A 27,137-nucleotide genomic window follows, 5' to 3' on the forward strand; every position below is an offset into this window, starting at 1 on the left:
CCGTGAGGGGGAGGTGGCTCCGCCTCGCCCGTCCCGTCCGGGAGCTGCGCCCTGGGGGTGGCCGGCCCTGAGGGGAAAGAGCCCCGGTGTGTGGCGTAGTGCCCGGGCGCCCTGCGAGGGCCGGCGGGGTCCCGGGGCGCCGCCGCTCTGGTGCCCGGACTGGGCTGGGGCTGCTGCTCAGCCGTGTGGGGAACGCGGCCCCGGCCCTTCAGCAGCGCCTGTGTGGGCTTTTCCCGTGGAGGGGAACCCAGCCGGGAGAGCCGCGCTCCCACAGCTCACTGCTCTCAGAGCTCACTGCTCTCAGAGCTCACTGCTGCCCACAGCTCCATGTTCCCACAGCTCCATGTTCCCGCAGCTCCATGTTCCCGCAGCTCCATGTTCCCACAGCTCCCTGCTCCCCAGAGCTCCCTGCTCCCCACAGCTCCCTGCTCTCCACAGCTCACTGCTCTCACAGCTCACTGCTCCCCACAGCTCACTGCTCCCCAGAGCTCCCTGCTCTCAGAGCTCACTGCTCTCAGAGCTCACTGCTGCCCACAGCTCCATGTTCCCACAGCTCCATGTTCCCCAGAGCTCCCTGCTGCCCAGAGCTCACTGCTGCCCACAGCTCACTGCTCCATGGTGTGCTCAATGCTCCCCACATCTCACTGCCTCCCACATCTCATTGCTCCCCACATCTCACTGCCCCCCACAGCTCACTGCTCCATGGTGTGCCCATTGCCCTCGTGTTGTGTATGTCCAGCGTGGCACATCACAGCAGTAGTTAAACACCCCAGAGAGAGAGAACTGGATCCACAATGTGTGACCGGGGATGTGCCGGCTATGGGGGCAGATTGGCTCCCGAAGCACCTCAGCCTGGTGCAGCTGCAGCCCCCGGGTCCTGCTGGGCCGGACGGGGCAGCTCCGAGGGGCTTTGCCTGCTCCCGGCGGGGTTCGTGCTGGGTCATGACGGGGAGGGAAGGTAAGGCTGCTCTTCTGAAATCCAATGTGATGCTGAGTCTGCAAGCACTTGCTGCTTGGGGTGGTGAAAGATGAATGCAAGTCAGGTTTGAGGTTTCACTTTTCAGTTAAATGTAAGTTGTGGGGAGTTCCAAGGACAGAGTTAAGTTCTATGGTGTTGGGCAAAAATGACTTTTACTTGTGCTTCCTTCCTTCCCCAGCCCTGCAGAGCTATACACCCATCGGGTAGGATGTGCCTTACTGAGTAATGCTGTCCAACGTGTAAAGTGGGGAAATGCTGTTATCATTTGAGCAAAGATTATTGCAGGGTATATGTGGGAGGGACTGTAATGTAGTGGTTAGAGCATGGGAATACAGTCCTGGTTGTTTGAGTTATGTTCTGAACTGTGACTCACTGTGTGTGTGTGTGTGTGTGTGTGGTTTCAGCAAATCATTTATGGCCTCACAAAGCAGATTTTTCCATTAATTTAAATGAACTGTAGATTAAACTAGTCTTCAATGGCCCAAGAATCAGCCAATCTGTAATTCAAAAGTAAGATCACCTGTCTACCACATAGGTGTTTCAATAGTTATATAAACACTGAATGCCCTGGAATAGTATGAAGGGTAAATTATTGATAGCATAAAAGTGTTTAGAGACACTTGCCTTAAACACAGTGCCAAAGCGAGCAGTTCTCTAATCCTAACCCTAACTGTAGGCTGAGCCCTCGACAAGGCCCTCAGTCATGGCTTAGACAAAACAGTTCTCACAGCACGGAGCTTTCTGCAGTCTCTACGTGCTTTTTGCGGACTGCCTTTTGCTTTGGCAGCACCTTCCCAGCCCTTCCCAGTTGCAGATCTGCATTTTCTCTTCCTTTCAAGCCAAAGCCTTATCCTGGCACACAGCTGAGCCTTCAAAAAATCCCTAAGTCATTGTCCAGATGACAAAATTCTGAGAGCAGCATGTCCAGCAACATGTGCCTTAGCGCCAGGGTCAAAGCCTGCAGTGCTGCAGTGCTCCAGTCTTACACGTGACACCACACATTGCCTGTTTCAGCAGTATTTAGGCATGTGCCACACAAGCTGGATGGTGGAAAGGATTTTATGCACTGTCCTCTCCCAATGTCACAGGACAGCTGGAGCTGGAAGGGACCTCTGGAGATTGTCTGGAGCAGCACACTCCTATGAGCACAGCTGTCAGTCTGTGCTGCTGCAGAGGATGGCAGGCACAGCCGTGCTGCTCTGCCGTGCTGTGACACACGGGTAAGTGTGGCAGGACCGTGGGCAGGGACTGTTGGCACATGTGGCACTTCCACTCACATGTTCTCACATGTGGCACTTCCACTCATCCCCTGCACACCGGCACCCTGCACTGAGACCAGCCTGGCATGGGCAAAGCTTGATCATCTGCAGCTCTGGGTGGGTGCTGTGGGTGTATGTACTCAGCAACATTTGTCTTCATGACTGCTGGGTGGCTTTTTGGTTTTCCCACTGAGCTTGTTCCTTTTATACACAGCACTGCTGCAATGCTGCCAAGCCTCTGCCCATCCTGCTGTGCTGGTGGAGTTGTGCAGTCCTTCCTTCTCCACCCCTGCCCCTCGCCAGTCCCAGACACAGGGCTGGGGACATAGAGGGGGTGAGCTGGGGGGTTGGGCACTGCCTGGGAGGCTGAGCAAGTAATCACATGTTGAGGATGAAGGGAGTAGTTGTCTACTAGCACTGTGTACAGAGTTGAGAGATTGCTCATGACCATGGCAAAGTCCTGTAGCAGGTTGGGGGTGGTGGAAGAATGTCATGATTTCTCAGTCTATTGCTGTGACAAGAGAATTTCTTCTGAGGAGCTTTCCTCATCTATCTACTTCAGGAGTTTGGAGGAGAGGAACAAATTTCTACAATGAAGTGGGCAGTGAGAGATGCTCTGCTGGTAAGAGAAAGCAGGTGTTTTGTGCTTACTGATTTGGATTTGTTGGTTGAATTGGCTTTGACCCAGTTCAGCGGCAAAAAGAATGGCAAATGTCTGAGTAAACGGTGGAGAAACAGGCCCACTGCCCTCTCTTGGTATAATGAAGTAAAAAATTATGTTTTATACATTGACCTCTCTGGTTTTGGGTTTGTCCTTCTTCCCCTGTAATAAAATCCATGTTTATACACATGAAATTACATACAAACCCCACACAAATATCAGTGTTACAGTGTGGTTTGCTATATCATATATAAAATGCATACTGCATTTTAAAGCCAAGATTTAGTAATAATAAGCATATCACAAGAAACTTCAGAGGAACCAGGAAGTCTGTTCAGATATTTCTTCCAGTTCATATTATATTATTATTATTTTATGGTACTACTACTTAGTCTATGGATCCAAAGAGAGAAAATCAGCTCATATCTCAAACAGTTTACACCTTTGGTGGAAAATCAGCATATGCTTATTTGATTGAACACCTGTATATCCTGATTAACCCATTCTGTGTATGTAGCCTGAAATAAAAATCAGCTGTTTGGAATACAGATTTTTTTATGTCCTTTCCATTATTAGGTTGCTTCTCAGGTTATCCCTGGTGGGGCGAAGGCAGAATGTTTACACTACCTTTACTGCCAAGTACTTTGCTAGAGACTTCCACAAACTCCTTCTCTATGTAGGAGGAATGGGTTGATGCCTTCAGGACTACGTGGATGTACCTCTAATTGGAAGGGAATCCTCACAAAGGGAATCTGATTCATTTACTCTCAGTAAATGCAATTTTCTTCATTTAACACCATCCTATTTTACTGCAGTATTGCATCTTGCCTCTGAAATTAATAGTCAACCACAGAGAAAGACAGGTCTGGCAGAATGGAAGTTAGGCATTATATTATCCCATGAGTCACATACATGCAGAGAACCAAACAAGTGTCAGCCAATGGCTTTGAGCCCAAGATGTGTCAAGGAGGAGATGGGTATCTTCATTTGTATGAAGTAGATAGAAGGCTTGTTGCCGTTCCCATTAGACAGCTTGGAGTTCTGCCACTGGCTCCAGCGGGAGCAGGATTGGGCCCATGTGGTAGGAGCTGGCTCTGGTTACCTGCCCTGACTGTATTTGCTGTGTGGCAGGGCAACTTACAATTTAACAACTGTTCTTAGTCAACAGAGAAATTCAAGACCTCCCCAGTTTAAGGCATGACTCTTTATTAGTTTGATGACTTCAACAAAATGTGAGAATGCTCAGTAGAAGGCAGCAATGAATGCTTTTCTGAGTGCAGTTTCACTGACAAGTAGGGAGGAATTAGCACAGAACATTTTCTTAGAGAGATTTTGTGATTTTCAGTTGTTAACATTTAAAATAAAGAACCACATTTAGAAATTAACCCCACTTTAGACATTCAAACCACTTTCTCTAGCAAAATAATTTTGAAGTCAGGGAAAATCTTGGCTGAATAGGTGCCTCAAAATGTTTCAGAACTTTTTTGAATACTGTGGGAATTTTGCGTCTCGGTTTTCTCACTCTGGGTATTCGCTCTGCAGCTCCTAATGCATCTCGCTGTAGACTTGCCTCAAGAACCAAATGAATCTTGAGCTGCTGTGACATATTGGATCCACCATATGATTTTATTCAAGTTCCTCAGGGAGGAGAGACTCTGAATAACAGTGAGTGCTCAAAAACCAGCAGCACTGAGATCAGGGGCTGAATGCCACATCTGCTGTGGTCACTAAGTGTCACATATTCTAGCTCTTATATAGAAGCTTATAATAATTCTGTCATATAAATTTTCCTTTCTTATATTGTTGTTTATACATTAGGGTTTAATTTGCTGTGGTGGAACCATGTTCAATTTGGTGGACTGGGAATGTATCTTCCCTAACTTTTTAAAAGTTATGTTCACATTTTTATTGGTATGTCAGTTCAAATAAAATGCTGATGACAGAGTCAGGATGAAATGAGTGTTGTTGATTCATAATTGTGCAAATTAGCATTTAGACTTCTCGTAATCTAATATAAAATTTAAAAGGCTATGTGCCACTGCTGTTTGCTTTATTCCAGTCAGCAACCCTCCTGTGTTTACTGGAACTCATGTTAAATATCAAAAGAATGGGATTGCCAGAGTTTTCATACCAAAAATTTCATGACAAAGCTTATTATTTGTTACAGATTTGGCTTATTCGAATTGTTTCTGGAGGTGAAGGGAGAGCCTGTTGACTGGGATAAAACTGGGATTTGATTCCCTAGACTGCAGTTTTAAAAGTAACACTGTGTATTTAGTTTGCTAAGTGAGGAATGTATATAACAACTCGGTTGGAAACATTTATTTGAAAAAGTCTATGATTTCCACAGGACAGCATCAAGTTCTGATTTTAAATGAACATGTATGCATTGTAAATAAATAAAGCTCTAGGTATACTGCTTTCTGTTTGCATTGTGAGTAATAACATTTACAGATATCACATCAAGAATTCTGAGTTGATAAAAGCAGTTTTAAAGGCAGCCTTTGCTAAGGCAAATGCCAAGTGGCTATTTCATGAGACCCATAGCAATATATAGTCATTATATAATATGTGAAGAATGTAATTCATGTTTTTAATTTATCTCATGTAATATATTATGTAATGGGATTACTAAGGGCTTTAGGAAATCTGATTTTTTAGCTATCAGTAATACACCTAACTTTTATTAGCTAATTTGTATATGGATGATTTCCTTAGAATTTTAAACAGCAGCAGATATTTCTTGACATGACTGATGTTCATCATGACTTTTGTTCAGTAGCTGGAGTATTCCTCAGTGTTATGTCAGTGACCTGAATTATCCCTGCAAGAGCTCAACAGCAGCCAACTGACAGCATTTTAATGTATTGATTTAGCAGAGTGAAATTTGCTCTTTCCCTTTCAGTAGCCAATAGAAGAAGGTTTTAAGTAATGGAAACATTTTGGGGCTCAGCTGGACAGTATGTATTTTGGTATTTGCATTCCGTGCCATAACTGAGCAATGATTTTTAGAGGTTACAGGCATTCCTGATTGGCTTGGAGGAGCTTCCTGGAAGCACATGAAGTTGTGTCTGCCTTTTCTTTTGGGTCATGCTGTTAACAGAAGGAAAGTTGACATATTGCTGTGGTTGCTCTTCCTGTGCCAATGCTGCAGCTGACAATGATAGAAGCTCTGCTGGTGCCCTGCCTCTGCTTGTTCACACTGCAGCAGGGGCTGTGCTCAGGACTGACTGAGGAAACAGGGCTGAGCAAACAAGCATGGAAAGGCCTTGCCATGAGTCAGGCAGTGCTGCCTGCAGAGCTCTGTACGTGTAAAAAACAGGTGATGAGGGAGCTGGTTTCCCTTCACCAGCATGGTGTGGGAACACAGGTCAGTGCAGGCCAGCGATGGGACCCACCAGTGAGCATGAATGTCATCGGAGACAAGGAGGGACGTGTCTGGGAGAAAATGTCATACTGAGGGGAGGTTGGAGAAGAGAGAAGAAAAAAGGCTGCAGTTAGGATGTGAAGCCATTAGAGTTTAATTCTGCCAGTGGCAATATTAGCATTGAGTTTACCTGGACTGAGAGCAAATGTTCAAGCATAAAAATCCAGGAAAAGGAGAAAAAGGGCCTGAGAGAGAGAAAACGGCCATCAGCTCTTGGGGCCTAGCACTTGAAATGTTATCCAGCCAAAGCCTGGGCATGTTTGAGTGCTTGGTGATGGCAGGCCGTGTGTAGGTGTGCTGAGCTTACTTTATTTTTTTTAGTTTTCATGCTATATAACATAATCTTCTTATTTAGAAAAGCATATTTATGCCCATGACAGAGTCATTTCCAGTATTGTGAAATGTGAGAACAAGAAAAATTGTCAAAATTTTTGAAAACATATAGGATTCCTTCCCTCCATTTCTTTCATCATCAAGAGTCCCACCCATAATTCCAATGTGATGGTAAAGCACAGTAAGGTTATTCAAGTTTGGAGTATGTTCACATCCTGAGCACTGCTTTATGATGTACAATATAGACTATATCCTCCCAGTAGAGGAGGAAATACATGGGTGCCTTTTCCTCCACACATTAAACATATCAGACTAACTAGAAGCTATCACATTAACACATAATTCAAAACTGGGAAATAGGCTTTTATGGAAGAGTTATCAGGAAAAAAGTGGTCTTGTTTTTACAGGGCTTAAAAGTTACCGTGATATTGCCATTTTGGCAAACCTGTCCCACAAGCCACTGAATCCCAACAATATGGTATATACTGTGTGTGTATGGTATGTACTGTTGTTGCAGTTCACATAAAAATTATTCTTACAGACCTAAAACCTGGCACATTGTTACATATACAAATTGAGCTGTTGTTTACGTCTGTGTAAGCTTTTCTGATTTGTACACACAAAAACAAGTTTTCAGGAAAATCTTGCATTATGATTAAAATGCAGGTCAAAAGATCAAAATATTTTCAAGCCAAGTTTTATTTTCTGGGGATCAAAATGTATAGGCTGTACTAGAGTTCTTTCTAGAATAAGCCTTATAAATTTCATGGGTGACTGCATTAGCAGAGCCTATAATCTGTTGGCAGTCATTACTTATAGACCTTTGTAATTTCAGTAATTTTATGTAGTAATAAATGGCTCATAGGCAGCTCCCTCTTCTTTGCCAAAATAATAATGCTGATTGTAGAATAGAGAGAGGAGAGGAGAGGAGAGGAGAGGAGAGGAGAGGAGAGGAGAGGAGAGGAGAGGAGAGGAGAGGAGAGGAGAGGAGAGGAGAGGAGAGGAGAGGAGAGGAGAGGAGAGGAGAGGAGAGGAGAGGAGAGGAGAGGAGAGGAGAGGAGAGGAGAGGAGAGGAGAGGAGAGGAGAGGAGAGGAGAGGAGAGGAGAGGAGAGGAGAGGAGAGGAGAGGAGAGGAGAGGAGAGGAGAGGAGAGGAGAGGAGAGGAGAGGAGAGGAGAGAAAGGAAAAGAAAAGGAAAAGAAAAGAAAAGAAAAGAAAAGAAAAGAAAAGAAAAGAAAAGAAAAGAAAAGAAAAGAAAAGAAAAGAAAGAAAAGAAAAGAGAATGAATGAGGTTTTTTTTTTCAAAATTGTTGTCTCATTCCTTTAGCTTAGTGCACTTGAGCTAGGTTTTGAAATATTTCCTATGTCCATGATTTTTAAGAAAAAAGGATTTTTTTTCTAAGGCCAGGAAAACATAGTTTGCCTTGAGAACTGTGATCTCATTGCGAAGTTGGTGGTGTTGCTGAATATCACCTTGAACAGCAAGGTAGAGCTGATGTGTGTGAGTCAGCCAGGGCAGAGGTACCTGCACTGCTGCACGTGCCCCAGGAGAATCCGTGTCCATTCAGTCCGTGTGCCTGGATGGGAAGGGTCACCTGTGTGAGGAAAGCCCAGAATTTCCAAGGCAGTTCTTGTTTAGCAGTGGCCAGGAGTCAGTGGGGGTCAGAGCATGGGGGGAGTGTGCCAGACACCATCCAGGGGCACAGGAGAGAGGAACAAGCCCAGACTACCTTAACTGTGAAAGCGTGACTCAGCTGTTTCCTCCAAGTTTTGAGTTTCAGCAGAATATTTTCCCACTATGCTAACAGCTTTTCCACCCACGTATTGTATACGTGGCTTTGTGCCACAGAGGTATTTTAGGATTACGAAGCCTAGTGTAAAATTATAAAGTTAACTGTGAAAAAAAAGGTGCCTTCTGGATCTTAAAATGTATAGATTGTGTGTAGAGTGTAGGGAGTAGGCATGCCTTTGAAAACCCCAAGACGTGTGGGAGGTATACTCCGATCTATCATTTATCTGATTTTTTTTATTCACCAGAACCTAGTCAGTTATGTTTTCAGACAACCTGTATCAACAGAAATAGAATTACTGAAAAATCACCCCAAAGTTATGGCATTGTTTTTATCATGGGATATAGTAATTCACATACCTGGTATATACTAGTCTATTTTGGTCCTTTAACTGTATGGCATTCCCAAACAGTCATGCAGGGAAAACAAGAGTGATACAAAGGGAATTAAGCCTAATAAAATAAAAAAGGTTTCTTAATCTGTCAAGTGTATTGCGATATTGAATGAATTACTGTACTTAGCTGAAGGTGAAATTGGATGGAGTGTGCTGTAGTATTATTCCAGCACATTGAACCATTACATGCAAATCCATCCAGTCTGCTTTGTGCAAGTCATTTGTCAGTTCTTGATGCAAGACTGTAACCCTTGCTGTCACTCTGTGACTGCTGCATGAATCAGGCATGGGAGGACAGACTGAGGAGGAGGACAGTTAGGCGCTGGGGTTGTGCTTGGTCATTTATGTCTTCAAGCAACATAGCTGTGGAATCCAAAGTTTTGCTCTATTGTCACAATTTTTTTTTCATGCCAGAAATGCTGATACAGCAGCAAAAGCCTCTATCAAGGGCCTCACCACATCATGGGACTGGAGAAGAAAAAGAGCAGAAATCTAGGGAAGTCATGCTGGTGACCAGTAACCACCAGTCAGTGGCAGATTGTGTTGTAAAGCAGGCAGGCTATGGCTTCTTTTGGCTCTGTGTCAGTTGAAGGAGCAGTAATTCATGTGTGATGTCTGCAGAACTCCTCAGTTTTCTATGGTGTTTGGATTTTGGGGTTTGGAATTGTGTTTTCTTTTGGTCCTTGATGAAGTTACTTCCAAAGAAAAGCTATAATACAAAATGACAGCATATATTAAGCATAAAAGCATCACTGTCCTCTGGGAGTTGTCGGAAAAGAAAACGCAGAACCACTGGCACCCCATCCAATGTCAGAAGTGCCCACCGGCATGTCAACAAATCTCTGAGATCATTGCTGGACAGATCCAAGAGAACCAAAAGGAAAAGTGACTTTGTCCCTGGCTAGCAGGAAGATACCAGCCAGGGAAAAAATTCACCCTTTGTTTTACCCTCAAGTTGCAAACAAATGAGAAAATACATCCTCCCAACACCTTGCACTGGATGCTGATCATATTTTTCCTGTGTCACAATAGGGCAACTTGGTTTCATACAGAGGTGTTCAAAGGAAGGGGAACAGTCCTGCTCCATAGCTGGAGTGTGGGCTTGGCATAGTTTATCTCTCTAGGATGAGTTTGGAGATTTGTGATGCTGAAATGAATGAAACTCAGTGGATGTGCCATGGAACCAAAGCAAACAGGAGGTTTGCAGGAGGATTGCATGGATCTCCGTAGGGTTGAAGCTGCCAAGTTTCATATGGTACAAAAAAAAAACAAAACAGTGTCTCTGGAAAAAAAAAAATCTGTCTGTGTCTCAAGGCAACTTTAGGCATCTTAAGCCAGCACCTGATTCACTAGCAATAGTTACTTCAAGGCATTTCAGCTGGCAGACACTTGTCCCAGGTGCTGTAGGCCATAAGGGCTGTTTTCAGTTTAATCTACATTTAAAGTGGCACCTTATTGCAGGTTGCTGAGTTCTGACATTTCTGAGCTGTCATGGTAATAGGATTGTGTAGTCTTACTGGCTAAAGTTTTCCACTCTAAGTGCCACAGTCAGGTTCCTAAATCCAGATTCAGATTCCTTAATGTGGCTGACAAATCCCACATAAGACAGTGGGAATTGGCCGTGGTCTTGGACAACAAGCCAGGTCATTAGGTGCACCAACCAAGTCTGGCTGCAGGCATGCAGACTGTCAGATATGGGCCATCAGAGGAATGGCTTGAGCCCAGACTGCAAACAGGTATCCCCAAAGGTCAGAGAGGTTCAAGTGCAGGGCTGTGCCTCAGTGTAGCTGTTTGTGAGGTTGAACTTCATAGTGCAGTGACTGTGTGAGCTGTGGTGCAATGCACAGGGTGGCTTTGAAAGGGCAGCTTTTCAAGCAGATGTTCCCCTTCCTGTCATGGCTGCTTTTTTATCCAGAATGACTACCAATGCTGGTGTGTAGGCAGGAGGCAAGGTTAATGCAAGTGGCAGTTTTTTCAGAAATTTAGAAATAGAGTGCATTCAAAATCTAGCAAGTGGCAGAGAGCAGCAGCGTGCCTGTTGCCTTCATTGGCTTCCTGTCTGTGCTACTTCTCCACCCGTGATCTAACACTGCATATTTTTACTCTACTACCTTCTTCTGCTATTTCTATTTGTAGCACCCTGCTGGACTTGTATCCAAGCCAATCCAAAATTATTCTGAAACTCCCTGTGCTAGCAGCAACATGAAAGCAGAACTCTGCAGTGGCTTCAGTAGCTATAGCAGGGTTTAACTAAAGTTGAGTGGTGTAAGTCACTTCAGCCTTTACACTGGAAATGGAAATAACATCTGCCAAGGAAAACAGCTTGCATAAATTGTGTCGTATTGCCTTTTTTCATGGGATTAACAACCAGCACTTGCATCTGATGCACATTTATTGCTTTGTTTTATATGGAAAATTTGTTTTCTTATTGTTGTTGTAATATTATTGCAAGGTAACAGATAAGGCCATGAAAGTACACTGTGCACAGATGAGGCAGAAGTTAGGACAGCGTAAAGATTGTTCTGCTGCAGTATGAAAGTCAGGTCATTTTTTTCTCCTATTTTCTATAAGGACAGGGGAAAAGAAATTTTCAAAGTGTACTGTCCCACCAAAAGACAAAAATATAGAAGAACCAAAACAAATTCCCATAGAATATGTCCATTTACTAGCCAAAAGCCCATAAAGCTTCAGTGGACCACATCTTTTTGTCCAAAGAGCATAGGTGAAAGACAAGCCCCTGGTGGTAATGGTGTCACCCAGGCACCCCAGTCCCCCGAGCTGCAAGAGTGGTGCTGACTTACTGCAAGGAAGGGTGTGGGAGGCTCAGTGTCCAAAGACGAGCTGCCACTGTCTCTAGTCTCAGGAGCCAGACCCTGGTGCCAAAAGCAGCACTGTTGTGCCAAGGCTTCCTAGCCCATGGGCAGCAGGCCAGGCTGCTGGGATGGGCTGAAGGGATCGTAGTCCAAGAAATGGAGCAGCAATGTGATGCAGTGACATAGCACTTTCTCCCTCTCGTTGTCCCTGTTCAATAAGAGCTACTTTCAGACCTAACCTAGACATTTGAGACATCTCACTTCCAAACAGAGACCACGTTTGGTGTCTGAGGGCAGACTGAAAAAACAGTGTTTCTGAAATCTTCTACTCTCCCATTCCTGCCATCAGAGCACAGAAGCCTCACTCAGTGCTTGAGTCCTGTAAACACTCTGATGGCATGCATCTCCTCAAGGACAGTGCTCTTGGAGATAAGAGAGTAGTGTTCCTTCCTTGTGGTTGATGTCTAAGTCGCTGTCTTTTGTTTTAGAGCATTCACTGAGGAAGTGCAAGACCTGAGTTCAATGCCTTCCTCAATCTGAGAGTGTTTGTCTCACTTCCCATGAGACTGTCTAACTGCCAGCTGATCAGCTATTCTGAGTGAAGGTCTTCAGAGTGAAACTGTGACCTCCACTAATGGGATGGTTGCTCTCCCTGTCCCACTGTTGGTGGGCAGCTTCTGTTGGAGAGTGAAGGGATTGGAGCCATGTGGTTTGAGGAGCCTCAGGCTGAATTTGGTGTACTTGGAGCTGGCTTCTGAGACCCCATCCCTTAGGGCATTCAGAGAAGAGATACCTCATCTCTGGATGCCCATGGAAGATAGTGTAAAGTGCATCTCCTCAGAGATGCTGTTGTGGCCAGGTGTGGAAGCATAAAGCTTGAGTATGAGCCAAGGAGAGACCATGGAGTACAGGCACATGAGAGTAGGACCTCTGTGACTCTGCACTTCTGTGCCCAAGTACTGTTGAAGTCTAGCTTTATGCACTTGAGTCCTTTATTTAGCTTACATTTGGCTGTTTCATGTGGACAGATCCAGGCAGATCAGTCAGGAAATATATTGCCACTTTGATAAACATTTCCAAGGTTTATTAAATATATTCTGTAGTGTTCTTTTGTGGAGATGGTAATTTGACTGTCATCATGTGAGAAACCAAGAGTTTGCCATCTGGCCTGGCAAGACTTTTTTTCTTCTTACTATTATTTAAACTGAGGTTATTGCAAAATTTTATTGTGATGGTTTTGATTTGTCCTGTGATAATGCTGGGGCTAATATTGAGGTATGCAAACCACTTTCCATACTGGTGAGCTTTATGGGAGGTGCAGCTGAGCAGCGCCTCTTTGCATTCTGGTGTCAGCACTAATAACAAAGTTTCAGGGCCAAATCTGGCATCTCACCCTGGATTGAGTTCTTCTGGTTCTTAGGGGATGGTTTCACTAGTGGGAATATGTAGCTAGGGGGCAGGAAGGGGGCTGTTTCTTGGCCACAATAGTGTCATATAACAGGCACTGCAGGAAATCTTACTGACCACAGCTTTGCCTTGCTCAGTGAGACTGTGATTGTTCATGGAAAAGTAGATGGGCAGTAACACATTCTTAGAGCACAATGAGAAAAGAAAGAAGGCAAAGGTAATAGGACTAAAGCTGAAATCATCTGCAAAAACAGCTGCTGGTGACAGCTGAGGTGACAAGAAGGAAATGAAGCTTTTCTGGTGATGCGACAGAAGGTGGCTGTAGCCTGTATGGGATGGACAGGTGCAGTGTTTGGCAGCTTGGAAGCCTATTTCCAATCCATGCACAGACCCAGTTCAGGGCCCTCGAGTGTCAGAAGTTCTCATCCAATCTTCCATGATCCCCAAGCTGTGACTTGGCAAGTATGCTGATACTGGTAGGTTTGAGGAAGGTGGCTGGGTATGAAGTTGGTGAGTAGTCCTCTCCCAGCACTAACTCTAGATATCATTCCCTTCTCTGTCAGAGACTTGAGTGTTTCACTGCTCAAAAGTAACAACTTCACAAGTGTTTCAATAAAATTTATTTTTACACAAATCCCTCAAAGTCTGAGGGACTGGAGACAGTATCAGTTTGTGATGAGCAGCGAAGAGAAGTAAATCATTATTGGGTCAGAGTGAACTCTCATTTGAAGCAGCCAAGATGGCAAAGATGTTAGTGAATCAGCAAGTTTACAATCTCTGCTCATTCAGAGAGCAATGGGTATAAAGAGATGGAAAAACAGCACTGGGTCACAGAGCTTTCCAGATCCTTTGTGTTTCTTTTTTACTGCTGAGGGGCACCTCCACAGAGAAGGAGATGAAGGAGAGGACTAAAGTTCTGGGCACAGAGATAGGCCTAGGGATGGTCACCCCACACCCTCTGCTGCAATTGTCTGAGAGCCAAGGAACAGGGCGATGGTGAGACACTGCTCACCTGACATCACTCCCAGGTGTGCCCTTCAGTGAAGGACACAGCTGCCAACAAACCCAGTGTCTGCTTAAATGGAGGGGAAGGGGAAGGGGAAGGGGAAGGGGAAGGAAAGGAAAGGAAAGGAAAGGAAAGGAAAGGAAAGGAAAGGAAAGGAAAGGAAAGGAAAGGAAAGGAAAGGAAAGGAAAGGAAAGGAAAGGAAAGGAAAGGAAAGGAAAGGAAAGGAAAGGAAAGGAAAGGAAAGGAAAGGAAAGGAAAGGAAAGGAAAGGAAAGGAAAGGAAAGGAAAGGAAAGGAAAGGAAAGGAAAGGAAAGGAAAAAGGTGGGTTAGGCAAGGGCATGATGTGTTGCACTGTTGCCCTGCTGCAGGTGCAGAACAGTTCCTGGATATTTGGGTGGTGTGGAGCAGGCCTGCCCCACTAGGCAGCTGCTCTTGGCAGCTGATGGATTCATGGAAGTGAGAAAGAACAATGCAGAAAGCTGTGCCAACATGATCCTTCCCTTTGATGCCTGCATTGGACTCATGTGCCCATGAGTCTGGGATCTCAGCAGCTCACTTCTTTACTGTAGTCCTACATTATGGTCCTGCTGTCTGCTGGTAGGATTGTCTGTCCTTCCCTGCTGTGGGAGGGAAATAGGGCCAGCAGTGAAGGCCAGCCCACAGCTGGGTGAGACAGAGCTAGGAGAAAGAGGGGTCTAGACAAATCCAGAGAGCCTCTGCCCTTAGCAAGTGGAGGTTATACATAGCTGTCCCCAGCCTGTGAACAGGAAGTTCTCCCATGCAAAGTTGTCCTCTCAGATTGTCAGCAGACTCCAGCATCCTTCCCTTCACCCTGCCTTTGCTTATTTTTTTCTATATCCCAATCACAAAAGCTCTTCAGAAAGCTCTGTGTAATTCCATGGTTCTGTGAATGTGCAGCCAAGGGTGTGTATCTGGGCAGTGCCTTACCCTGCAGAAACTCCCAAAACTCCTGCCAAGCTTGGGGGAAGGGGGTGGGAGGGTGAGGGTGGGATTCTTTCTGCCCCTCTTGGATGTTTGCCAGATGTTAAGTCAGGAGAGTGCAAGACCAGTGGGGTGTGCAGAGAACCCCCACCTTTGCTTGGGCTGTGTATTCTAGGATCTGCTGGCTAGCAGGGCTCCCAGAGAGATGCAGCACCACTTCCATTCCTGCCTGAATGCAAGCCCAGAAGCTGCTTCTGTTCTGGAATAACACACGGGTGGGGAAAGCTGGTCAAGCCTGAATTGTTCGCTTTTACAGACCATCTGTCTGGATGAAACTTAGTTTGGGATGGCAGCTGTGTGTGGGATGGCAGCTATGAGGTTCTCATTTAAGTTACTAGGCATCACATGGCAAACATTCTGTGGCACCAGTGTGTTTGTGCAGAGGAACTGCTGAGGCTGGGGCAGACGAGACACAGGGAAGTGGAGGAAAATGAACCCTGCCATGCCTGCAAAACCAAGACCTCACAGAATTTCAGCCATAGGACCAGTGTCTTTTTTGCAAGGAGAAATTGGAGTAGGTACCACAGGGGTTGTAAAGGAACACATGAAATATAAGGATGTATTGTCAACAAATGAGATGCTTCAAACTCATTGCAAAGGTGGAGAGCTTTCTAAAGAACTTGTGGAAATTAAATGGAGTAAACTGCATGGCTTTGATGGTGAAATCAGAGCATCCACCTTTCCAGAGAAGAGAAGAGGTGCTCAGAGAATGTCTTCACAGGGTGTGGAGCATAGGGAGTGAGAACAGTCACAGAGTAAGAAATTGCCCACCTGTCAAAGATGAATTATCGTATCACAGGCAAGAAAATTGAATCAGTCTGGCCTCAATGCATTTTGTCTTAGAAGACACTGATGGGTGAAGACTCAGTGTAGGCAAAATTTCTTTTTTGTACTGTTTTGATGTGAACTAACTACTATTTTTATCCTAATTTTACAACTGGGGACAGACAACTTATGTGACATGCTCAATGTATCACTCTGACACAGACATGGGCACTCTGTGTCAGAGTGAGAAACTGCACCTGGGTCTCTCACTTGTGAGGCTGTTGTTCTTAGGACTTTGTCCTTCGGACTTCAAATGAAGACTGACTTTGTCTGTGTCCAGATTGACTTTGTCTGTGTCCTTTCTATGCCTAAAAATGATTTTTTGAGCAAATCAACAAAACAAAAAAATTACTCCTCCAAATTATGCATCCAATCACCAAAATGCTGTGGCATAATGTAACTTAGAGTAGTCTGCCATTAGAACAAGTAATTAACCCATGCTGCAAAATCTGTTAGACATCACCAGTTAAGAATCTAGATGAAACTTTCACCTTGCTAATCAAGTACCTGATGTTTTCTTTGACAAAAAGGATTTGGGTGATATCTGCAGGATACATTAACTGAAAATCAAGATGCATTCTACAGACTTCTTGGTGCTATTGTCGTGTTTTGGCCACCACTGGAGGTTTCATACCAGTAGAGACAAGTCAGGGAAATAATTATATAGGAAAAGTAGTCATTTTTGCAGAGGTGTTCCTTGTGGCTGTCAGGGTTTGCCTCCTTCATTCAAAAATTTTAACATAAAAGCTGTGAAAGGAATAGATAGCCATAACTTGTTGGGACGTTTGCAGAAATGTAGGCATGTTCTTGATCTTCAGCTTCACTGAAGATCTGCAGAATGGGGTATTCCAAAGGAGCCATCCACCATGGATCGTAAGGCACAGGATACCTGGGGCATGCCCAACAGTCCCACTAAAAGCACGGCAGCTACTGGAAACCCAGCTTTCAGTGAAGAACCTATCCTTCTGATTCCAGTTCCCAAACCTACTACTGACTCCTGCTGCTCCAGATTTGTGCTGTGGGCTGCTGCTTTAACCTGGCAGTGTAGCCAGAGGCACTGTGTACCTGCCATTTCATGCCACCAAGGGAACAGCCATTAATTGAAATTCATCAAGCAAACTGCCACTTCTGCTTGCTGGTGGCTATTTTCAGCTCTGCAGCTCTGAAGCAAAGCTGGCGATTTCTGCTGGTTTCTCAGATCTTCTGTGGAGTTTTTTTAATTAGTATTTGTGAGGTACTTAGATGTTTTCAGGTTCAGGTCATCCCAATAAGTATTATTATTGTTGTATTATTAAGACTAATAATACTGCTAATAACCTTGGTGAGCCTGGCAGAATTCAATTTGACTAAAATCCTTGCCACAGATGAAAAAAATGAACTCCAGGGATGTGAGGGGGTACGTGACTCAGTTACCAGTAACTTCTGTTTACAAGGGGTAGGAAGAGTATATTTGCTCAAATGAAAAAGGTCAAGGCAGAGGCCCATTTGCTGTTTGTTAATAAGTAATCTAAAGTACAGCACAGCTTTACTGTAACAAATCAGCCTGGCTTAGCTTTTCTTCCATCACCATTATTTCCAGTTCTGGACTAAAATACCAGTTAAAAATGATCCACATTCCCATAGATTATCTTCAACATCTCCAAATCTATTGAGTGGGTTTGTAACCAGGGAAAACAGCAGCAATAACAAAATCTTTTCCATATATCTTCCTGTGTTTGTCTCAGGACACTGTAGGCAATCAAGGTTGAAGAATCAGATAGGGCATTATTTATCTCCTAGGAAATTCTCCTTTAGGCTCAGACCTGTGCATCTTCACTATGGAATTGTGCCAGTCAAGAGCTGTGGTGCAGCTGGCCTACTTACAAATACCCCACTAAGTTACTAATGTAATTTTAAAAAACACTTACGTCACCTCTGTGCCTGGCTCACAGTCAACAGTTAAAATTCAAACATGGGTGCTCCAGCACACCCTTCTTCCAAGTGACTGAGCACAAGTGCACTTTATGCATTGTGACCTGTGTTCTGTTATTGTCTTTTGCAAAAAAAAAAAAACAAAACCCGAAAAAGTCATTTTCTAAGAAACACTTGTTTTTAGATGCCAAACAGTATTCTGGAAAATAGATGGAGTCTGTCCTTTGTGGTTCATCTACTGACTGTAAGCAGGATTCCCTAGAAAGGGTTTTGCCATTAGAGCCACTGATCATAAAAGTAATACTTGTGACACCTGCCAGCTAACAGCACTTCTCAGCTTAGTGCTCCTGTCCTTCAGCTGGCCTGGCCTGAGGCACATATCTAGTCCTCAGAACAGGAAATGTGATGGACACAGGGCTGTAGCAGCCTTAACCAAAGTGCAGCCAGTGCCCAAGGGTGGTCTGGCCCAGGCATGGTTCTTTCTCAAGGGAGGGTGGCACATACACAGGCACACACACATAGGATCACCTTTGGACACAGAAATAATGCAGACTGCAGGCTACAGTTCCTATCTTCCAGAAATGCAATTTGGAAAGGCAATGATCCTTTAACAGATCAACAACCCCTGCTCCAGCAGTCCCAACTGCCTGTTAACCCTGGGGGACAGAGAGAGCTTGGTGAGGAAAGGTTGTCTCTGCAGAGAAGGTCCTGCTTGGCTGTGAAGTCAGAGCATCTTTCAAGAGCCAGACCTTTAACAGAATCTTCTTCAGCTCTGTAGTCACGGGAGGAACAGAGCCTGCCTCCACCCAAGTCTTGGCCAGACAAGCAGGAGAGGAAGGAACAGCTTTGTACCAAGCTCCCCATCTGCACCAAGCAGAAGACAGTGAGGCTGAGCAGCAGATTCTGATGTGAAGGAACAGATTATACTGGGAAGAACATATGTGGGATATGTTGTAGGGTCTTTGCAGTGGGAGGAAAAGAAGATTCATGAAACTGAGTGCTCATACACATCAGGAGGCAGTACCAGTGGCCCTTTGTTGCCAGGAAAGGAATATTTTGGATGCCCCAGAGTCCTCATGTTTGCCTTACTCTGTTCTGTGTTCTTGACACTAGGATGGGAAGGAAGTAAAGGAAAGAGGACACACAGTGTCCTGGGGAAACAGGCATCGTTGGTGCTGCCCTGTGTGTCTGTGCCTGCATGATGGTTTTCAGGTGGGTGATTGCTCATCCCAGAAAACCTGGTGTCAGAAACAGGGAATTAAGTGAAATTGATGCTCACTTCTATGAAGTCTGGCTGAGCTGGGGATTTCGGCAAATATCTTGTAGCTTAAGCAAGGCTAGAAGGATGGCAACAAAAAGTCCAGATCCTGTGCCTCCGTGCTGCTCTGGAGGAGCATTTGGCTGTGCTGTACATCACATGTCATGGTAGGGAGAGCAGTAAGTGTTACTAGATGGGAAACTTTGCAGAACCGGGATGCCTCATGAAAAATCACCTTACACATGAGATACACATTTGCTGCAGCAGTATACACCCAGAGTGATGGCTTTTTCTGCTCCCTTCCCCAGACTGTGTGCTATTCCCTCATGTTGTGCTTTGTTCTGGTAACATCTGTTGTTTCTAAGTTGCCTAGCAAGTTGCAGGAATCTTTAACAACACTGATTCAATGCTCTCTTTCTCTAAGAACCAGGTAATGATTTAATTCTTCCCCTTACAGCAGTGGAGAAACTGGGGTACCAGGATGTACTACCTGAAGCAGTGGGACTAGCTAGAAAATGTTAAGTATTCTAAGTATTCCCTGAACCTAGGCCTGAGTATTATTCATCACTGCTATGTCACCCTTCCATGGCATTGTGGCACTGAGCTTCTGCACTGTACAGTCTCCTGTTCACAAATGTGAGGCTTTTAATGAAAAGTGAGCCCAGTTCTGCCAACACCACTGCAGAGATATACGCTTTATTCTAACTGGTAGCCAGGATGCCTGGGAAAAAATGCAGGTGGTTTCAGACAATCATAAGTAGCCTATTTTCACAGAGGAGGGGAGGAAGAAATGCTGGGAATTTTCCCTATGACCATCTGTTAATTTTCCCCTGAAGGCGTTACTGATTTGCACAGGCAATGTGCAAGTCCTGCACACAGGGCTGTGAATCAGAGTTCTGCACTGCCATGGCTGGACCAAGTGAGCTTCAGTGCTGAGGAGCAGCACAGTCACCTGCTTCCTCTGCTCGTGTGCTGGAGCTTCATGCACCCTGGCAGTCATCAGCCTCAGAGAAAGTTGTTTTCCTTTTCCACCCCTGCAGCATCCATAGCCCTCTGTAGCTAATGGTGGTCTTGGGCTTGGACCCACCAGTGACTGTGTTCTGCTTCTGCCTTTTGCTGGAGGAGCCAGATTTCTCAGAGCAGCAGCTGTGGTGATGTAGAGCTCAGTCAGTAGCTGCTCCACTTGGGAGTCACTAATATTGCCTGTGATGGCAAAAGGCAGTGGAAGTCCAAAGATGAGTTGTGACACTAGTGATAAAGTCATGGTGGAGCTCGCTTTGGCTGGAGTGCACAATTCAGAAGCCTATTCCCAGCTTTCTCTGCCTTTTTTTCATTCTTCTGAGGTATCAAAAAGAGGTTTTGCCTCCAGATCATGGCATGAAAGCAATGTGAATGGCTTTGCTCTTTATCATGTCATCTCAGATGGAAGTCTGAGAGCCTTTATGAGAAACAGCTTGGCCTGTGGCTCTGTCCTGGTATTTTTGGTGTGTGTAGTGGGTGTGCTGAATGATTTCCAAAGGAATGTCCTCAGCACTGCAGAAAGTCAGGAAATTCACTATGGAAGAGTTTTTGAATGAGTGAAACTTAGAAACAACCTCTGCTTTGCATTTATAAGCAAGATACAGCATTTTTCAAAGCATTTTTGTGTATTTGGTCCAGGGCAGAATTATCAATTTCTACCATCACAAATATAATTTTTGTAGTAAAAATGGAAACCAAGCAGACCAAGCTACACAGTGTCATGAATTTGGTCCAGACAGAAGTTTTATGTTTCCTCAGAGAAATGCAATAATTTGTGCTTTTGTATGGTAAATTAATTCTTATATGAGCAATGCAAACAGATGCAAAACTAATTTTGCTATTTAAAGATATAAATGCAATTTCCCCCATTTTTGGAAGAAACAAAGCTGTTTGCTCTCCCCCCAATGGTCCTGAATGAGAAAAATGCACCACTGGTTGTTAGGGAGAGAGCATTATCAGGGAGGAAGCTGATGTACTATTTGGGTAGGGGAGGACTTTTTTTCCCTGTAGCAATAGCAGCAGTACAGATTTTCCCAATGGCTTTCTCTCTTAGCACGTGTTAATTCATGACACACCCCACGTCAAACACCAGGACCTGAGTCCCTATGCTGGGGATGTGGTGTATCCATTTGCAGATGCAATTGCAAGTTTTTTAAGTTATATCATACTTTGATGTCTCAGTATTAAGCTCTGTGTTTCTTATTTCTAGTGTCCAGCTTCCAATTTTATAGCCAGGAATCCCTGCAGTATGCCTGAGGCAAGCCTGGCACTTCCACACACGGATCAAAACATTCAGGGTGGTGACCAGAGGGGAAATTTAAGATTTAAATGCTACTGCTGCAGCGATCCAGACTTCTGGAAGCAGCCTCTGTCACAGCACAAATATCCACTCTGAAATGTGGATTACCAGCAGCCAGGAAGTGCCAAACAGGGTCAGTGTTCTCCAGAGGCTGTTTGCTCTCAGCTGGCACCTCTAGCAGAGCACGGAAGCCACAAGGCTGGGAGAGGAACATTCCCCAGCGCTCTGCTGAGGAGCTGCTCCTCTGCAGCCTCCTCACTGTGCCAGTGGGTGAGGTGAGCATGGCTGTCCTACCTCCTGCTGCCAGTTTTTCTAAGGGAGTTTGAGATTCTGGACTCTGCTGCCAGGACTGTTTATGCATTTTACATGAAACAGTCACCAGGTAACATATAATCCCTGATCAGAGCCCTCCGGGGATTTAAGCAAAGCAACGCCTACTTTCTTGATCCTGATCAGGCAGAGGTGTGAATTGGGCTGAGCTGCTTGGCCTTGTCAGGACTAGGGCAGTTCTGGGCATGCATGAAGGTGCAAATCTAGATCTTCTGAGCCTGAAAGTTTGAAAGTGAGTTGGAGACTGAAGGGGCCAGATAGTGGGAAAGACCTAGGAGCTGCAGGGGGATTTGTTCAGTGTTTCAATCCAAAATGCAGATTTCAGGTAAAACATCAGGTGCTCCAGTAACAATTCTCTTAGAGGGAAACGATTGTTCTCACAGATTCCTGAACTGGAAACTCATTTACATAACCATCTTATGTGCTTTTTTTGAAAAAGCCCCATCCTAGCCACTGCATTTGCTCAGATGTTTTTTACACTGGGCTGCATATGCTGAGCTGCACAATGGTGACTGCCAGCTTCTTATTCTTACCAGGCATGATGACTGCTGTAGTGAAATCAAGAACAACCTGCTCTAATGTAAACTGATTTCACATTGCTCCTGGCAGTTCCATCTACCTAGTTACCTAGCATCTCTTTTTTTGGCCAGTCTTTTTCATGTTTCCCTTTTTTTTTTTTTTTTTTTTTTTTTTTTTTTTTTCCCCACAGGATACACACCCTGTGCTTTCTTATAAGGGTGTTTTGTCACACTAGCTGTTGCACTAGTGTCTGTGACCAGCAGATGTGCTTCTCTGGTATTATCCTTTGTGCATTCCAAAGTCACTTGGGCCCTCCAGCAAACAGAGATTCCAGCTGCCTGTCCACTGCAGGGATAAGGTCTGTAGTGCCTCTGATGATTGCACCCAGGCATGCTTACCTGCAGAGCACCACAGATGTGTCTGGCTCTTGATGTGGCTGTTGCATCTCTGATACCCCACCACATGTTTGGAGTGCTGCAGGGCTGGATAAGTGCAGACAGAGAGAAGCTGGTTCAGAATGACACTTCTGCCAGGCTGAGGACATGCAGATACCCAGTGGGAAGCAGTTGTGGTGCAAGGGAGTGGGGGACATGGGGGAATGGATTTGAGCCAAAAGGGCCATGGGAAAAGCAGTCCAATTTTCTGATCAGTGTTGCCAGGTCAGTGTATGATGGATGTGATATAAATTGCTATTGATACATAAATACCACAACAGCATTTTAATGAGGTGTGTTCTAGTAGCACTTGTCCAGGCTGGTAGTGTCATGTTAAGGCTGGAGAAGTATCTCCAAGCAAGCTCCTTGGCTAAACTTTGATAAGCATGGTGTCACCCGAGATCTAACTACGATTTGTTTGAATAGGAGGTTTTGCTTGTTTGTTTATGAACATGCTTTTAAACAGATTTAGATTTTTACCTCTATTTATTTGTTTTTTTCCTCTTTGGCCCAGGTTTTGTGTTGGTGTCACAAAACTCATCTAATGCAGAGATCCGCATTAATTTTTTTTTTTAATGCATAAGTCTGGTGCCTTTTCTGAGATTTGTCAGTGTGACAACAGTAAGCTTACAGAAGGGCTGAGGGCTGGGCCTTTGGGGCTGGGGGCAATTTGGGTCTGTGACTCACAGGAGTGACCTGTGTCTCTCCAGAGAGCATCTGGTCTATCTATACATCCTATATATATCTCAACATCCTGGCCCACTTGTGGGTGACACAGCTGGCATTGCAGGCAGTGCTGTTTGGAGGCATGGTGTGCCATGCCTCAATGTTTGCAGCATGGTTCTACTGAGACTCAGCAACCAGCTTGGGTTGTGGTTTTGTCCTGGCAGCAGCGATTTTCCTGAACTTCAGGCAGCTTGGGCTGCTGGACAATGGCTGCACACAAATAAAACACAGCCCAGCGTGTTGGCTGGGATGCAGCTGAAAGCAGCTGGCTAATTACAAAATACTACCTAAACTTATGATGAGGAAGGAAGAAGAAGGTAAAGAAGAAGGACTAGCTTCTGTCTTAAAAACTCTATCTTGCTTTATATATATTGCTATATTCTAAAACTCTAAATGTTTTAGTCTGTGATATTATACACTCTGTGTGTGTGTGTGTGTGTGTGTGTGTGTGTGTGTGTGTGTTTGTGCTTGTGTGTGTGAGGGAGTGTGTGCATGTGTGTGTGTGCCTCTGTATGTGTATGAGTGTATCAAGTATGTATGTGAGTCTGTGTGTGTGAGTGTGTATGTGTGTACCCACATGAGCATGTGCCCATATGTATGTGTGCCCACCCATGTGCATGTGTGTGTGCCCATGTGTGTGTGTGTGTGCCCGTGTGTGTGTGTGTGCCCATGTGAGTGTGTGTGTGCCCATGTGTGTGTGTGTGACCATGTGTGTGTGTGTGCCCATGTGTGTGTGTGCTCATGTGTGTGTGTGTGTACCCATGTGTGTGTGTGTGCCCATGTGAGTGTGTGTGTGTGCCCATGTGAGTGTGTGTGTGCCCATGTGTGTGTGTGTGCCCATGTGAGTGTGTGTGTGTGCCCATGTGTGTGTGTGTGCCCGTGTGTGTGTGTACCCGTGTGTGTGTGTGTGCCCGTGTGAGGGTGTGTGTGCCCGTGTGTGTGTGTGTACCCATGTGTGTGTGTGTGTGTGTGTGTGTGTGTGCCCATGTGTGTGTGTGTGCTCATGTGAGTGTGTGTGTGTACCCATGTGTGTGTGTGTGTACCCGTGTGTGTGTGTGTGTGCCCATGTGAGTGTGTGTGTACCCATGTGTGTGTGTGTGCCCATGTGTGTGTGTGTGCTCATGTGTGTGTGTGTGTGCCCATGTGAGTGTGTGTGTGCCCATGTGTGTGTGTGTGCCCATGTGAGTGTGTGTGTGTGCCCATGTGTGTGTGTGTGCCCGTGTGAGTGTGTGTGTGCCCATGTGTGTGCAGAGCTGCCCTGTGCCGCTGCCCGCCGTGTCCTGCTCCGTGCAGGGTCAGAGCTGTCCCCGCACACCTGGCTCAGGCTGCTGCACAGTGTATGCCAGGCACAGTCTGGCCCTGGAGATGGGCTGTGCTACCCATGCAAACCCTGGCCTGAGGAAAATCCTGAAGCAGAGGTTTGCTTTGGAGGCACGATGGCAGGTGCTGCTTTCATGTAAAAACGATGTTTTCATGTTTTCACTAGAAAGCCTCTCAACACACTGAGTTGCCACCACAAGAATGTGTGTGCTGCATATAGCCAAAACAAAGCTGAAAAATAGTCTTACTTCTGCTAGCTCTGAACTGAGGAGGTTTTTTGCAAATTTGACTCCTATGTGAAGGCAGGACCTCTTTTCTGCTTAGTTTTAAGCTCTGAGAAAGAAAGTTAGTATCTTTGATCCTTAAACACAAAATCTCTGAAGTGAAGTCTCTTGACTGTTTGAACTTGTCATGCATAGTCAGAATTCATTCATATTATAAATAAATAATTGGCAGGTAACCACAACAGTGGTAATAGCTTCCATTCTTTCTGGGGAATCATTAACTCCAGATGAATCTCCCTGGTTAACAGCTAAAAACAGTTAAAAACAAACAAAATACCCAACAAAACAGACACAAAATAATATTAGTTGGAAGGGACATCTGGAGGGCTGTACACCAACCTCCTCAAAGCAGAGCTAACCTCAACATTAACTTAGGCTGCTCAGGGCTTTGCCCATTTCATTTTGAAATCTCCAATGATGGGGATGTCACAAACCTCTCTGGCCACCTGCTTGAGTTCAACTGCTCTTATTTTGAAAAATTTCTTCTATGGTGTTGATTGCAATCTCTTCTGTTCTTGTGCTGTTCAGCTCTGCAGAGAGCCTGTCTCGTGTAAGCCAGGGTGCCACTGCTCATTAGCACTGCAAAATCATGCTGCTGACTGTCAAACAGGTTTATTCTATGTCAGGTGCAGACTTTACCTTTGTCATTGATGAATTTCAACAGATTTCTTTCACCCTTGTCTTCCAGGTTGTGGAAGACCACCTGCATGGCTGCCTTGTTCTCCAGCATAATGACATAGAACCTCAATTCAATGTCCTGCACAGACTTTTGTTTTCTGTCATCCAGATTGCTGGTGAAGACTGGCCCTAGTGTTGTCACTTGAAGAATGCCATCTGTTAATACCAATTGAATGTTCTTGACTGTTATTATCCTTCAAGCCTTACAGGATTGCTGTGAGCTTTTTTTCAGCCAGGTTGCTGTGCATCCATTCAGTCAATGCCATCCTAGATTGGCCCATATGGAAGACCATGCCAAAGACCATGCTAAACCAAAATAAGTGACACCCACTGCTTCCCCCACCTTGTCCACTGAGCACATCATTCCAGTTCAGGTGACAACCACACCAGTCAGGTACAATTTGTCTCTATGAGATACATACTGGCTGTTACTAGCTACTTTCTTGTATCTGGACATGGCTCCTTTGTGGATTCACTCCATAACATTCCTAGGAAAAATGTATGAGTACCTTATGTAAGACATCTTCATTTTTGCTTTGGCTAATCCCTTTCAGAATGAGTGGGTTGTTTATGTGTGTTGAATTTGTGAGACCTTCAGCATGAGCCTGTGCTATTGGTTGAGAAATTAGGGAGTGGCTGAGCAGGCCAAATCCAGAAGCAACCTAAGCAGGATGCTCCTATTTTCCCTCCCTTGGGACTCCCTTTCTTCCCAGCCCCACCACCAGTTACAATATTCCTGCCATTGTTGTTGTGGTTTTAGTCTTACTTCAGAGCAGGACCCCTACAAGGAAGAGATGGAAAGAGCAGTGGAATGAGGCTACCAGACCCCTGGACAATACAGTATGGTGTGCCAGGTCCTGGCCCTGGCAAAGATTCAAATAGCTGGAGTAAAAGGGAAAAATAAGCAGGAAGAAAGGGTAAGGTCATCTGCATGGGGTGTTAGGGATAGGCATGGTCCTTTCTAGAGAGCATGAGTAGTTCAGTCAACAGGAAGGACCAGGCACTTGCCAAAAACCACATTTGCACAATGGCCTAGAGTGGTTTGAATTCAGAGACAACAGTTGAGTTTCACAAGTTATAACTTTGGTTCCAAGGTACCTGAACAGGATTGAGGTCAGTGGTGCTGCTTTAGAAAGTCAGAAAGAGAATGGCTGAAAAGCCACCAGGTCTGACTGTGGAAGCCAAGCAGAACAAAGGCTACTGTGCCAATCTGGCTTGCATCTGGGTGGCTTGAGACTTGTTCCTGCCACAGGGCCTGGCTGCAGCCACAGCGCCTGCTCCCAGCCAAGGCAGGTCTGTGACAGCCCCCGAATTTCCCTTTTGCTGTGGAAAACAAAACTCCTGGACACTGCTCAGTACAGTGATGGGCCAGCCTCACAGGTGGGGATTCATGGGGCCTTCACAACCAGGAAGACTCAGAAGAGCAGACACCTCCTTTGTGACTGAAGCTGGACCATGGCA

At 45.1% G+C, this 27,137-nt stretch overlaps 1 long non-coding RNA gene across 1 annotated transcript; it reads left to right on the forward strand.

Moving 5' to 3' along the window:
* On the forward strand, positions 1-25,845 carry LOC146766373 (uncharacterized). Its single transcript, XR_014957812.1, has 3 exons — positions 1-2,199; positions 2,801-2,860; positions 25,687-25,845. It is a non-coding gene; the product is annotated as an uncharacterized LOC146766373 (long non-coding RNA).
* The last annotated feature ends 1,292 nt before the right edge of the window (positions 25,846-27,137 follow it).

This window comes from Lonchura striata, chromosome 11, assembly GCF_050655825.1.
Source record: "Lonchura striata isolate lonStrDom1 chromosome 11, ASM5065582v1, whole genome shotgun sequence".
Taxonomy (NCBI): Eukaryota; Metazoa; Chordata; class Aves; order Passeriformes; family Estrildidae; genus Lonchura; species Lonchura striata.